This window comes from Equus caballus, chromosome 3 (assembly GCF_041296265.1).
Source record: "Equus caballus isolate H_3958 breed thoroughbred chromosome 3, TB-T2T, whole genome shotgun sequence".
Lineage (NCBI taxonomy): Eukaryota > Metazoa > Chordata > Mammalia > Perissodactyla > Equidae > Equus > Equus caballus.
In genome coordinates this window covers 70,727,452-70,739,753 of record NC_091686.1, presented here as the reverse complement: position 1 = coordinate 70,739,753, position 12,302 = coordinate 70,727,452, and the positions used below count along the sequence as shown (strand labels likewise).

The 12,302-nt window shown below is 37.9% G+C and overlaps 1 long non-coding RNA gene across 2 annotated transcripts; it reads right to left on the bottom strand.

Moving 5' to 3' along the window:
* Nucleotides 1–5,149: 5,149 nt before the first annotated feature.
* LOC106782989 (uncharacterized) lies at nucleotides 5,150–11,716 on the bottom strand. 2 transcript variants are annotated; one of them, XR_001380436.3, is made up of 6 exons: nucleotides 11,611–11,716; nucleotides 10,591–10,657; nucleotides 9,713–9,733; nucleotides 9,607–9,636; nucleotides 8,394–8,536; nucleotides 5,150–5,559 (listed from the first exon to the last, which is right to left on the bottom strand). It is a non-coding gene; the product is annotated as an uncharacterized lncRNA (long non-coding RNA). The 2 variants fall into 2 exon arrangements; XR_011436809.1 differs by lacking the exon at nucleotides 5,150–5,559 and adding an exon at nucleotides 8,014–8,181.
* Nucleotides 11,717–12,302: the final 586 nt, after the last annotated feature.

The window sequence follows — 12,302 nt, the reverse complement described above, 5'->3', positions numbered from 1 at the left end:
ACATGATAATTTCTTATTTGTTCTTTAAGGTCAGGTTGAAATTTGAACACAGCAGTGAAAATATCCTGCAATTATCATACAAACACAATTCCTTGTATTGCTTATATAAATTTCTTTTTATATTAAATGAAAACAATATATAAATATGAATATGTAGATAGATGCTGATATATAACTGTAGTTTATTTAATAATAATTACTGAGTACCTAAGATATGCTAGAAACTCTTTTAGACACTTAGAGCCATGAACAAAAGAAAAATGTCAGGCTTTGTGGATGTTATACTCTAAGTTATAACTCTAACTCTATACTCTGGAAGGGGAGCTCCAACATGAAAGGTAAGAAAGAGTTAGATTGATAGTGAGACATACTAAGGAGGAAACTGAATTGGAGAAAGGGATAAGAGGTTTTGGTAGGGATGGGTTTTCAATATTAGTGTGGCCAGGAATTGCTTTCCTGAGCAGAAGAGTAAAAACATGAAGGGAATACAGTAAACAATACAACCAGCTGGGAGAAGAGCATTCCAGTCCAGGCCATGAGGTGGGAGCATGCCTGGCCTGCTGAAAAAAAATTTACAAAGCAAATAGGACAGTGCAGTTGGATTTGAGTAGATTTGGTGGAACTGAGGTCGGGGAAGCAAAAAGGGCCAGATAATGGCAGATTTCTAGGGCACTGGAAGGACTTCAGAAGGCTTTTCTTCAAGAATTCAGCTTCGGGCCGTGATTGCCTATCAGGGGCTGGATTTATCTTCCTGCTTTAAATCCTGAAAAAAGAACAAAATATACGATACGCTAATTTTAAGATATGTAATAAATAATGTAGGACTTGTTCCAGAAGAGAAGAGAAAAAAGCAAGATAAGCCCTGTCGTTGTCCAAGTTTATTACCTGGAAAGAACTTACAAGCTGCAGCACAGGAGAGGCGCTTAAAAAGACTAGGCAATTCTGAATTGAGGAGAAATAGTTGAGATTAGTGGAGGCAAATGTCCGCAAATAAACACAGCAGAATAGTGAACAGGAGGAAATTGCAAAGACAGGAGAGAACTGCACAGGGAAAGGATTCTGGAGATCTACAGACGGTTGCCCTAATCTTCTGCTGATTTTGATGAACACAAATAAGCATAAGGAAATTCTGTGAGGTTGGGGACAGAACATCAGCAAGAAACAGGTTGTACAATACCTGGAAACAGGGCTGTGAATAGACCCTGTTTCCACAGCTAGAGTGGAGAAACCTTGCAAAGCACGTGACATTGTTAGAACACTTTGGTAGTAGGCGAAGTTTAGCTCTAAATGAAAGGTGAGCCTGGCCTTGACTGTCTAATAAAGATTAATTGAAAGACTTTAAGCTGCGAAATTATTTACAAGCAACTTCATTGTGACCCCAGCCCTAAATCAATATTTAAAAAATAGTAAAGAAAGGGGCTGGCCCGGTGGCTGAGTGGTTAAGTTCTCGTACTCTGCTGCAGCTGCCCAGGGTTTCGCCTGTTCGAATCTCGGGAGCGGACATGACGCTGCTCATCAGGCCATGCTGAGGCAGCATCCCACATGCCACAACTAGAAGGACCGGCAACGAAGAATATACAACTATGTACTGGGGGGCTTTGGGGAGAAAAAGGAAAAAATAAAATCTTTAAAAAAAAAACCCCAGCACCCAAAACAGATAAATCACAATGTCTGGCACCTGATCAAAATTACCTGGCATGGAATAAAAAAGGAAAATATAACTCACAATGGAGAGAAAGATCAATTGACACAAAAAGATTCAGAAGTCACACAATTATAGAATTAGTAAAGCAGGATGTTAAAATAGTTTTTGTAAGTATGTTCTATGAGTTTAAGTAGAGGAAAACTTGAGCATCTTTGAAAAATATAACGTCTAAGATGAAAAGTGAAATGAATGTAACTAATAGCATGTTTAGAAATAGGTTAGGGGACTTGAAAGATTCCTGAAGAAAAGAAGTTTAGGAACTTGAAAATACAGCAGTAAAACTGTGCAAAATAACATGGACCAAGAAACTGAAAAAAAATCCATCCGTGCTTCAGTGAACTGCGGGATACCTTGTGTTAATTCCCAAGGATTTGTAGTGAAGGTGAAAAGGAAGAGGTAGGAAAAATATTTGAATACATAAATGACTGAAAATTTCCCAGATATGAGGAAAACTGTAATCTGTAGATCAAGAAATTCAACAAAAGACAAGCACAAGAGCATGAAAAAAACATCAAAAACACCATAGTCAATTTTCTTGGTAGCAAGTCACAAAGAGAACATTTAGAAGTATGAGAGAGAAAAAGATGTGTACGGAATAGAAAAGATATGAATGACAGCTCTTCATTTTGCAAAATATGCAAACCTGAAGAGAATGGCAGAATTTTTTTAAGTACTAAAAAGAAAATAATCTGTCAAATAAATTCTATAACCAGTGAGAATATGCTTCTAAAAGGCAGACAAAATAATGTTTTCAGACTCAGAAGCTGAAAGAATCAAAGACCAGCAGACTTGCTTTGCAAGAAATGTTAAAGGAATTCCTTCAGGCAGAAGGAAGATGAGACTAGAATGGTGGATGCCAGAGGCTAGGAGGGGTAGAAATGGGCAACTGATGGTCAGAGGTACAGTTTCCGTCATGCAAGATAACTAAGTTCGGGGGACCTACTCTATAGCATAATCCTTATAAACTAACAATGCTGTATTGTTTACTTAAGATTTGCTGAGGCGGTAGATCTTATGTTAAGTGTTCTTACCACACATGTATATACCACACAATAATAACCATAAAGTGGGTAGGAGGACGCTTTGGGAGGCGATGGGAATGTCTATGGCCTTGACGGTGATGATGGTCTCATGGGTGTGTATTCATCCCCAAACACATGGAGTTGTATACATTAAATATGTACAGCCTTTACATGTCAGTCATATTTCAATAAAGTGGTTTAAAAATAATAAAATAAAAAGTCACCTGTGCAATTTTAAGCACTAGGTGTCTGATAATCTGTCATAGCAGCAATAGGAAACTAATAAATGCAATGTGGGAGTATTATACAGAGCATGGACATTGGAATCTAAGGGGTCTGAATATTGTTTTTTTCCTCTAACAATTTACTAATTGCGTGACTTGGGGCAAGTGACCTAATTCTGTGCAATGTTGTATTCTTCATCTGGATGTAATAATACCTGCTTCAATAGGATTGTGTAAAGATTGAATAAAATTACTTGTGGTAGAACACTTAAACCCTCGACAGAGTAAAGGATAATTATTCTTGCTGCCATGTCAGGCATTGTACTGGTGCCTTCTATTTGTCATTATGTTGATTCTTCCAGAACTCCGTTGGGATGTACTCATCCAGGAGAATATGGCATTCAGATAGGCTAAGGTACTTGGCCAGAATCATGTCACCAGTAAGTGAGAGTCATAATGAAAACTTTTGAAAGAAATAGAGATGTGCAAGGATGCTTATCTGAGCGGCCGGCCATTGATCAGATATATTACAGCTGACACATCCAGTCTCTTCCAAAGGACAGCCACAAAGCAAAGTTATTTCTCGCTGCCTAATTTCTTAACAACACCTGATTGATAGAATGTTGATAGGACCTCTTGCTTTCTTAACGAAATATATGTTTTGGAACCAGGCTGTATTTGAATTCTCTTATGAATAAAAGTTTCACTGGGTCAAATTAGTGAGTGGAAGTTTTAGTCAATTTTATATATATACACACACACACACACACACACACACATATATATGTATATATGTATACACACACATAAAAGGCATATATTATAAAGCAATACATATGTTAATATATATTAATATTAGAGGGAAAGCCTACCAGATACACATTGCTTGCTTGTAAAAAGTGAAGGGTAGAGGAGAAAAATAATCGATGATTATTCTTAGGTTTTGAATTTGAGCAAGTGCACAGTCAAATTAGCTGAAACTGGGGTAATGGTAGAACAAAGAGTTCTATTTTGGCTTTGTTAAATTTCAGAAGTCTTTTACACACCAAAGTGTCAAGCGGAGAGTCAAAAGGCACTTGAAGGGAGAGCATACAGCACACGTAACTCAGCATTCTACCAACTTCCCTTCACTCTGATTCCTCAGCCCTCTCCTTCTGTTTCTTTCCTATGTCTCTGCTCCCAACAGTGGGCCTCTCTGTTGCGTGCACCCCTCTGGGGACTGGAGATTGGATTTCAGTTTTGGCTGCTGCTCTCAGGAAGGGAAGCCCTGTCTCCAAGAATTTTGGTGAATAAAATTTTGTATCTCATAAAGGGCACACAACAGCATAACGTGTGGATTTTTAGCTGCCAATGTTTATAATAAACCATTGTATAGCTGAGAGTTTCTTTCCAGCTACGTGCTGGATGTGAATCAGATTTCCTCGTAAGTTTGCTTAAAATTAAAGTTAAAATTAAAGGTAAGATTTTGATTAGTATTCTAGTGATTTCATGCAAACTGGCTGGATTGAAATTCCTTTTAGTACAGAATAGTTCAAAGTTAAAATGGGATTGCCTGGATGATTTTCTTTCCCTTTAAATAACCACCCAGCTGTGTCTCGACCTGCTTCCTTCTATAATCTTTGTTGCAGAAGATGATGAAATAGCACTGTCTGTGTTAACCTGAGGAATATTGACATACTGAAGGATATTAGAAGTATTGGCATATGATGGTTGCAGAAAAATTTTATAGAGAACTGAGAGTAGATGGGTGACATGGGCCAGCTGTGTCCCTCCACCAAAGATATGCTGAAACCCTAACTCCCAATACCTGAGAATCTGATCTTCTTGGAAATAGAGGTCATGGCAGATGGAATTCATTAAGATGAGCTCCTACTGGAGTAGGGTGGGCCCTTATTCCAATATGACAGGTGTCCTTGTGAGAAGAGGAGAGAGACCCAGAGGGAGAAGACAGCTTGGTGCCAACAGAGACAGACTGAAGGTTGCATCTACAAACCACAGAATGACAAAGATTGCCGAGACCAGTCAGGAACTGGGAAGAGGCAAAGAAGGACCGTGCCCTAGAGCTGTCAGAGAGCCAGGCCCTGCCTGCAGAAGGAGGAGAACCAAACTCCTGTTTTTGTAGCCACCAGCTTGGGTCCTTCATTATGGCTGCCCTAGGCAACAAACACAGTGGGAAAGAAAAGAACGTATACAGTATGTGCTTGATAGATCACTTTATTATGCATGGCAAGCTTTTTCTCATTTTGTAGTACAATTAACACAGAGAACAAAGTGGAAAAAATCAAATAGTTCAGAGAATATTATTACCACTGTTTTAAAAGGAGTGAACATTGATCTCGGGTTGTGTTGTTCATGTAACACTGTTGGACTTCATTTTCTTTTTTGTGTTGGAAACCATTTATGGCTCAAATTCTTTTTAAATTCCAATATCATCCATAAGAGAATGCATATAATATGCTACTCTTTTGAATTATTCAAAAGGATGCTTTAAAAAAACTTTGGCTGTATTTGTTAGTTGAGGGCTAACATAACGTTGCCAGATGGGTAAAGGGTTGTGGAGTAGGAAGAATCATCATGAGCACAGAGCAAATCGAATCTCCCGCCAAGCCTGTGGATAAAGAGAGAGCATTCAGATTAAGTCATTGCTAAAACCCTTGTGCCCTCTTGTTTCTGAGCGTTACCTAAATGTAACTGACCAAGTGTTCACAGTTGCCTGTTTGTTGCCCTCTGCTTTGTCTCCACCAAATGTTAGTCAGGTTTATCTCCTTCTTAGGTGCCCCTGAACTCTGCTTACCTCCGAGCCTGAGCAAGCACTAGGAAGGGGAATGTGCCCCCTTACCGGCTTACCTGAGAATCGACTGACCACAGTGGACGCTTTGCCTACCAGTGTCTGCTGCTCGTTTCCCTCGGCTTGCCCAATTTCCCCTTAAAAGTTTCTGCTAATCTTTGCTTCCCTCTCCTTACCGATAGAAGGAAGGCCTTTTTCTGTTTGATTTTGAAAAATGTGCAGATTGTTGAGATTTGAGAGTTCTCCCTACTGCAAGCTCTTGCTTCTGGATGAACTTTCTAGCTGTCAAAGTTTGGATTTGTTTTGATTTTTTGATTTGACATGAAAAAGACCTTGACCAAAAACTGTGCCTACGTTAAGATCACTCACATGAAAAAGCGTTATTAAAATTATTCCAAAGTACTTATATAATCGGACTCTAGAGGAAATTGCTGCTCTCTCTACTACTTCTTTCTTTGTTCAAGTGCTTACGTTACTCGTCCGAAATTAGTTTGATGGTTTCCCAATGGACTTTTTTATTGTCCGTCTATACTCCCTCTCACTCTAGCTGCCATACTCCTGCCTGTGTAATGTGCCTAAAAAATCTACTCAACCGCATCACTTCTTTATCAAATGCTATTCTGACTGGTGATTGTCTGACTTTATAGTCATCTTTAAAACTAGGTAAGACGTGTTGAATGCAGAGACTCTGGCCTACTGGTGCTTATATCCCTGTGGCTATCTCATTGCATGCTGAAGATGTGGTCAAGAAATATCTGACGACTGAACGAATACAAATTTCCTTTGGACTCTTGCTTGCCAAAATAATAACACAAGAAACAGTCTCTATTTCTAATCGTTTCTTTCCAATCTTTTAAAGAACTCCTTTATTTCCACTTCTTCAAATCTCATAGCCAAACTCATTACACAAACAAGCTGCTGTTACTTTTCCTGGTTCTTCAGGGACTTCAGAAATATCCACTGCATGAATTTCCATCATCTTTTTCCTCCCCTTGTCACTTCGGACATGAGGTTCAGCGGTTCAGTTCTGCATTTTAGCCCACTTGGTTTTTCAGTTCGAATGCTATTCTCTCTCAAACTGAGGTAGCCAAATTGTCTTCCTCAGCATCCCCTACTTAAACCAAGGAAAATATACACACAAAGGATAATGCCCTGAAGGAAAACATCAACGACAGAGAAATGACAGCAGAGCATTGCCTCTTTTAAGGCATCTGTGCTCAGCACTTTTATTTGCTCCTCTAATCCTGAAAACTTGCATCCCTTTCTTTTTTCTCCCTTCCTGATTTGGTCTTTCTTTCAACCCATTGTTTAATCTAGCCTTTCCTAGGACCATTGCCCATGTTCCTTTTAAGCCTTTCTATTACCAACCTATTTCAGTTCTCACACACCTCTGCTTAAACAGAACCTGCACTTTTCATCTGTATTTATCTGCTCAAGATAATATGATTATATCCTCTTTCCTGATCAGATATCTTCAGCTATTACTTAAAGCCTAGAGAGCCAAGTGCGGACTCCTCACTCTGTCATTAATGGCAACTGAGAATTCCATTTGAAGAAATTCTCCAAGGGCATTTAAAATAACTGAAATCCTCTGCAACTAATCCACTTTGAATTGTCCGACTGTTTTATTTTATCTCCAAAAGGATTGCTTTATTTTGGAGTGAAATATTGAATCTTTCATAGAATTTGGAACACATAGTATAGTTTTAGGTCAAACTGGCTTTCGAAAGAGCGAATTGCTAATATCTCCTTAACTCCTTGTTGGTATTCTATTAGAGCAGTGGTCCCTATCCTAATTGTTTAAGGCAAAGCGTCTCAAACTTTGTGGTGTTATAAACCATACAGGAATCTTATTTAATGCAGATTCTAATTCACTAGTCGGAATACAACTTTAGACTCTAAATTTCTGACAAGTTTCCAGATGATGCTTGTGAAGCTGCCTGAAAGATCACATTTAGGAAAAAGTTTGAAACAGCCTCCAGGCGCAGATTTAGCAGCAGGGCGGGCTGCAGCCACAGTTATAGACGTTCTGATTCAGGGCCCTTATATAATATGTCTTTCAATAGTTTCACTAATTCTACAGAGTGGCTAAGTATTGTTGTAACACCTATTTTGTCCACGAGATAATTGAGGTTTAGAAAAGACGAAGAATAGTTCAAGGTCATGAAACTAGTGATCCGGAACAGGACGCAAACGCAGGTCTCTCCGTCCCCAAAGCAGAGGCTCCTCACCACAGTAGGACAGAAGATTTCTTTCAGTAACATTTATTTTTTTTAAAGATTTTATTTTTTCCTTTTTCTCCCCAAAGCCCCCCGGTAGATAGTTGTGTATTCTTCGTTGTGGGTCCTTCTAGTTGTGGCATGTGGGACGCTGCCTCAGCGTGGTCTGACGAGCAGTGCCATGTCCGCACCCAGGATTCGAACCGACGAAACACTGGGCCGCCTGCAGCGGAGCGCGCGAACTTAACCACTCGGCCACGGGGCCAGCCCCTCAGTAACATTTAGATCAGTAACTACACTTCAGGAGAGCTCCCCGGGGATACATTTCTTAACCTGGGGCTGCTTTTGGTTTGATGGCTTGCTTTTGCTTTTTCTTGCTGTAACTGTCACCATTGACTTTTCTGGAGAACAAAAATGTCACTAGACCCAGCTTACCTCTGTAATCCCGTCCTGTGGTACTGAACAGCATTCTAACGCTATTGCACTGGATATGGATATGGATATTCAGGATAATAAATTGATGGATCAGGTTGATAAGGTCTATCTTCTTGAGATAGCTGAGAATTAAAATACTCTCTCTGTATACCAACAAAAGGAAAGAGAACATTGTAGAGAATTGAGACAATGACAGTGCAAATATCTCACAATCAGGTCACTTAAAAAACTTAAGTTGGTAAAGCTCGTAGGACCTTATACAACATCTCCATGATTGTGTTTCAAATGTTTAGTTTTTCACTGTTTTCTGAGAAAAATGACGAAGAGAAGGTAAAAATGATCGTTTCCATTTTTACTGTTTGTTGAAAATGTTGTTGTTTTGTAACACACATGGTTCATAAATGATAGCCAACCACTGGAAAAAGGTTTGATAGCCTTTATAATGTTACCTCTAAGCTTCTACATTGCCCATCCTTGACTGCTCCAGGGCAGATGGATTTACTAATTCCAGTTTAGGTGGGATTGCTACTGCTCACTTGAGATTTATAACGAGCTTATTTTCTATTAAAACTCCTACATTGTTTAATATTGACTTCTGTTAATGCAAATATCTTCATCCCTCCTTCTCATCTTTTTATTGGGTGCCATTTTAAATTCATCTCTTTACTGTATTGGTAACATCAATGTTTGGGAACTTATCACATTAACAGCACATACCAAAATAATATGAGTTGTCAAAGATACATTGCATTCAGAAAAATAATAAATAAATGAAATTTTCTATCTTATTTATCATGGTCAGTTTATCGAAATGATTTCATCAGTCTCCAAAAGAATCAGCAGGTGGAAATTTACCACACCATATGTGCCTTTATCACCCTCTGTGCTCCATTAGACATATGTTACACTTAACAGAATTAGAATTTCAACAATTGTTTCATCAAGGTAATTATTTATCAACAAAGACACCTAAGATCTGAGGGAATAATTGTCTTCCTTAGGGTGGCATTGTGAGTTTCCATCTAAATGCTACTAGTACACAAGACTTTTGGGTCTTTTGCCAGTGTATCATAAATAAATAAAATCAATGTGTACTTGAGCTAGTCATTATACAGATATGTTTCAGAGCTATGTATTGGTTCTTATTTATAGAATAAATACTCAGAGAAGAAACTGTGGTTGTAGTGTACCACATTATCAGAGGAATGCTTACCGGGTATCTTCTCACATGCCTTCTAAATCTCTGTTAAAATAAAGAACAAATTAAAAATTTAATATGTGTTTAATTCCTAGTTTTCTAGGAAATGAGAATATCTTACCTCCTCAGATGAATCGGCTCCCTTGGAAAAAAGAAAAGAAGAAAAGAGTTAACATCTTAATTTTATAACTCTAGAGTGCAAAAAAGCACTTAGCTGCTACAATTATGATTGAACAAAATGGAAGCAAAGTCTTGGTAACTGATCCACTAAACTAGTTTCTTTTTGTTTAATGGCGTCTTTAAGATGAGTGAAGGGTAGGCTCTTACAATAACTAATGTGCTACATTCACATATCAATTCATTTTGGTTCAATTTCCTTTGCATGTAAAATGGAGGAAAATATAACCGTGAATAGAAGAGGGAAAAATGGAAAGCTAAACTTTGGATTTGCTGCAGACAAATGGTTTCTATATGACTATGTTTTGGTGACTCCAAAGCTATTCAAATGTTTGTTGTGCTGATAAAGTTGCCGTTACGTTTTTGGCTATTCTTCTTGATTTTCAATTTTTGCACTTCTGTCCTCTTACAGAAAGCTAAGGTGATAAACAATTTGTTTTTGAAGCATTCACTATAATTTGTCCGATAAATTGAAATATTATTATTATTTCTTGATGGACTTCTCAGTAACTAGACAAAGTAAACCAAAGTGAAAGAAATCAATAATTTTAACAGAAGAGGAAACAAAGGAGGGTGGAGAGGAGGAGGAGAAAAGAGTTTCAGGAAGGTCAGGTGTGTCCATTTTTATTTGTACTCAAGATTTATTCTCGGTCCTTAATAAACTTATGTAGCTGAATTCAAAGAAATTGTCTGTGTTAAAACATTAAAATTAATACAGCCATGTTCAGGTAAATGCAAACATAGGCCAGAACCCAGGAAATAAGAGAGATGTTTTGGAGAAGTAAGGAGAACATATTCTTCAAAATTCCATGACATACTTACAATCATGGCAACCAGGAGAGCCAAGATAAAAAAGACAAATGCAAGGATCTTCATGTTTGGCTGAGTCCTGTGAAGCATACATGAAAAATCAGTGGCACATTCATTCCTGCATTACAAATCAAACATTTGTTACTCAAACTAGGCTCCAAGCATTATGAAACATGCTAGAAATACCAAGACAACTGACACACATTGCCTGGCATCATGGAACTGAGAGACTAGAGGGGGACGTTGATAAGTAAAGATAAGTGCTCTGCTATGGAAAGCTGTGCTAAAAAAACACCCATAATGGAAATCTTAAACAGATCGAGTGAATAAGGGTATTAAAGCAAAGAAAAGGTAAATCTAGTGTTAGACTCTACGGAATGAGTAAAATGGGAACCTGCAAAGAAACATAAATGAGAGAGAGGATAGCGTGTAGGAAGCAAAATAGTTCAGCTGTAAGAAGGACAAAGAAGGAGCCAGGCTGATCACTCAGATGGTTGTGAGAGTCTAGCAGCCTTCCATAATGATGTTCGAGACAACAATGAAGGTGGAGTTGAAAGAAATGTTTAGAATGTAGAATGACAAGCAACAGGGAACGTTTTTATCATACGTTTAGTGAAAATGAGCCTGGTTTCTGACTTAAAAGTTTTAGATGGTGTAACCCTGGTATTAGAAAATTTGTGATACCAGGTGGAGAAAAATCAACTTGAAAACAAGTTTCACAGAAAATATATGAGGATGCTTTGAGAAATTGCATTGGCAAAAATGATTTAATCATCCAAACTCTCTTATTCAACACAATTAACCAAATCTGGAACTCTTTATATGTTTCCGTAATTCTGTATATGCAAGTGAACACAATTCTGTGGCTGCTGACAAGTAAAGAAAATTATTGATTTCTGAATTAGAAATCTAAATAATATTTTTCAAGCGAAAAGGTAAATAATGAGTAAAGACTTTTTTCTGATCAATATATACATTTTATAAACAGAAGTAGAATAAGACATCATATTAGACTGTACATGAATATATTACCTTTCGCCAAAGATGAGAATCAGGAGCCCAAAGAGCTGGAATTCTGATGCCCTGAGGAGTGATGTGCTTTTCTAGAGGGCTCACCTATTTAAACACACTGACATCATCCATTTGTCATTCTAAATCCTGTCAATTATTTGATTATATTATAAAACTGAAAATCATGCCCAAAGTCTGTGCCCACAGATGACAAAAATAAACTTAAGAGGGTGATTTTACAATAGCGGATTGTGAAGCAGAGTGACCAGGAACCAAATGTACCCAGCAAATGGCTCCCAGTGTTAGTCTAGGCACGTGTGAGTAAGCCAAAAGGAACAGTGTGCTAGAGTAAACAACGTGTAGAAATGAATTGAGGTGGTAAAAGTGTTTCCGTAGAATACCATCTGCCCTGTTTCAACAAAGGGGCATCCGAGATGGAACAAGTCTCTGTCAAAAATCGCATCATCTTATCAAAATGTTTCCTGTTGCCTGACAAACAGTGAAAACTGTCATGACAAAATCGGAGTCAGCATTTATTTCCAATGTGTTTCCTACAAAGGATCAAATTGTCCTTTTATTCTACTGCCTTTAGAGCATTTTAAGTCTGAAAGGGTATTAAAATGTTGGCAAAAGTTTGGTAGTCTTTTCAGTATTGTGTGATAAAATAATTCAATTTTTAAAGTCAAATGACCAGATGCACTCAGTACTGTTTA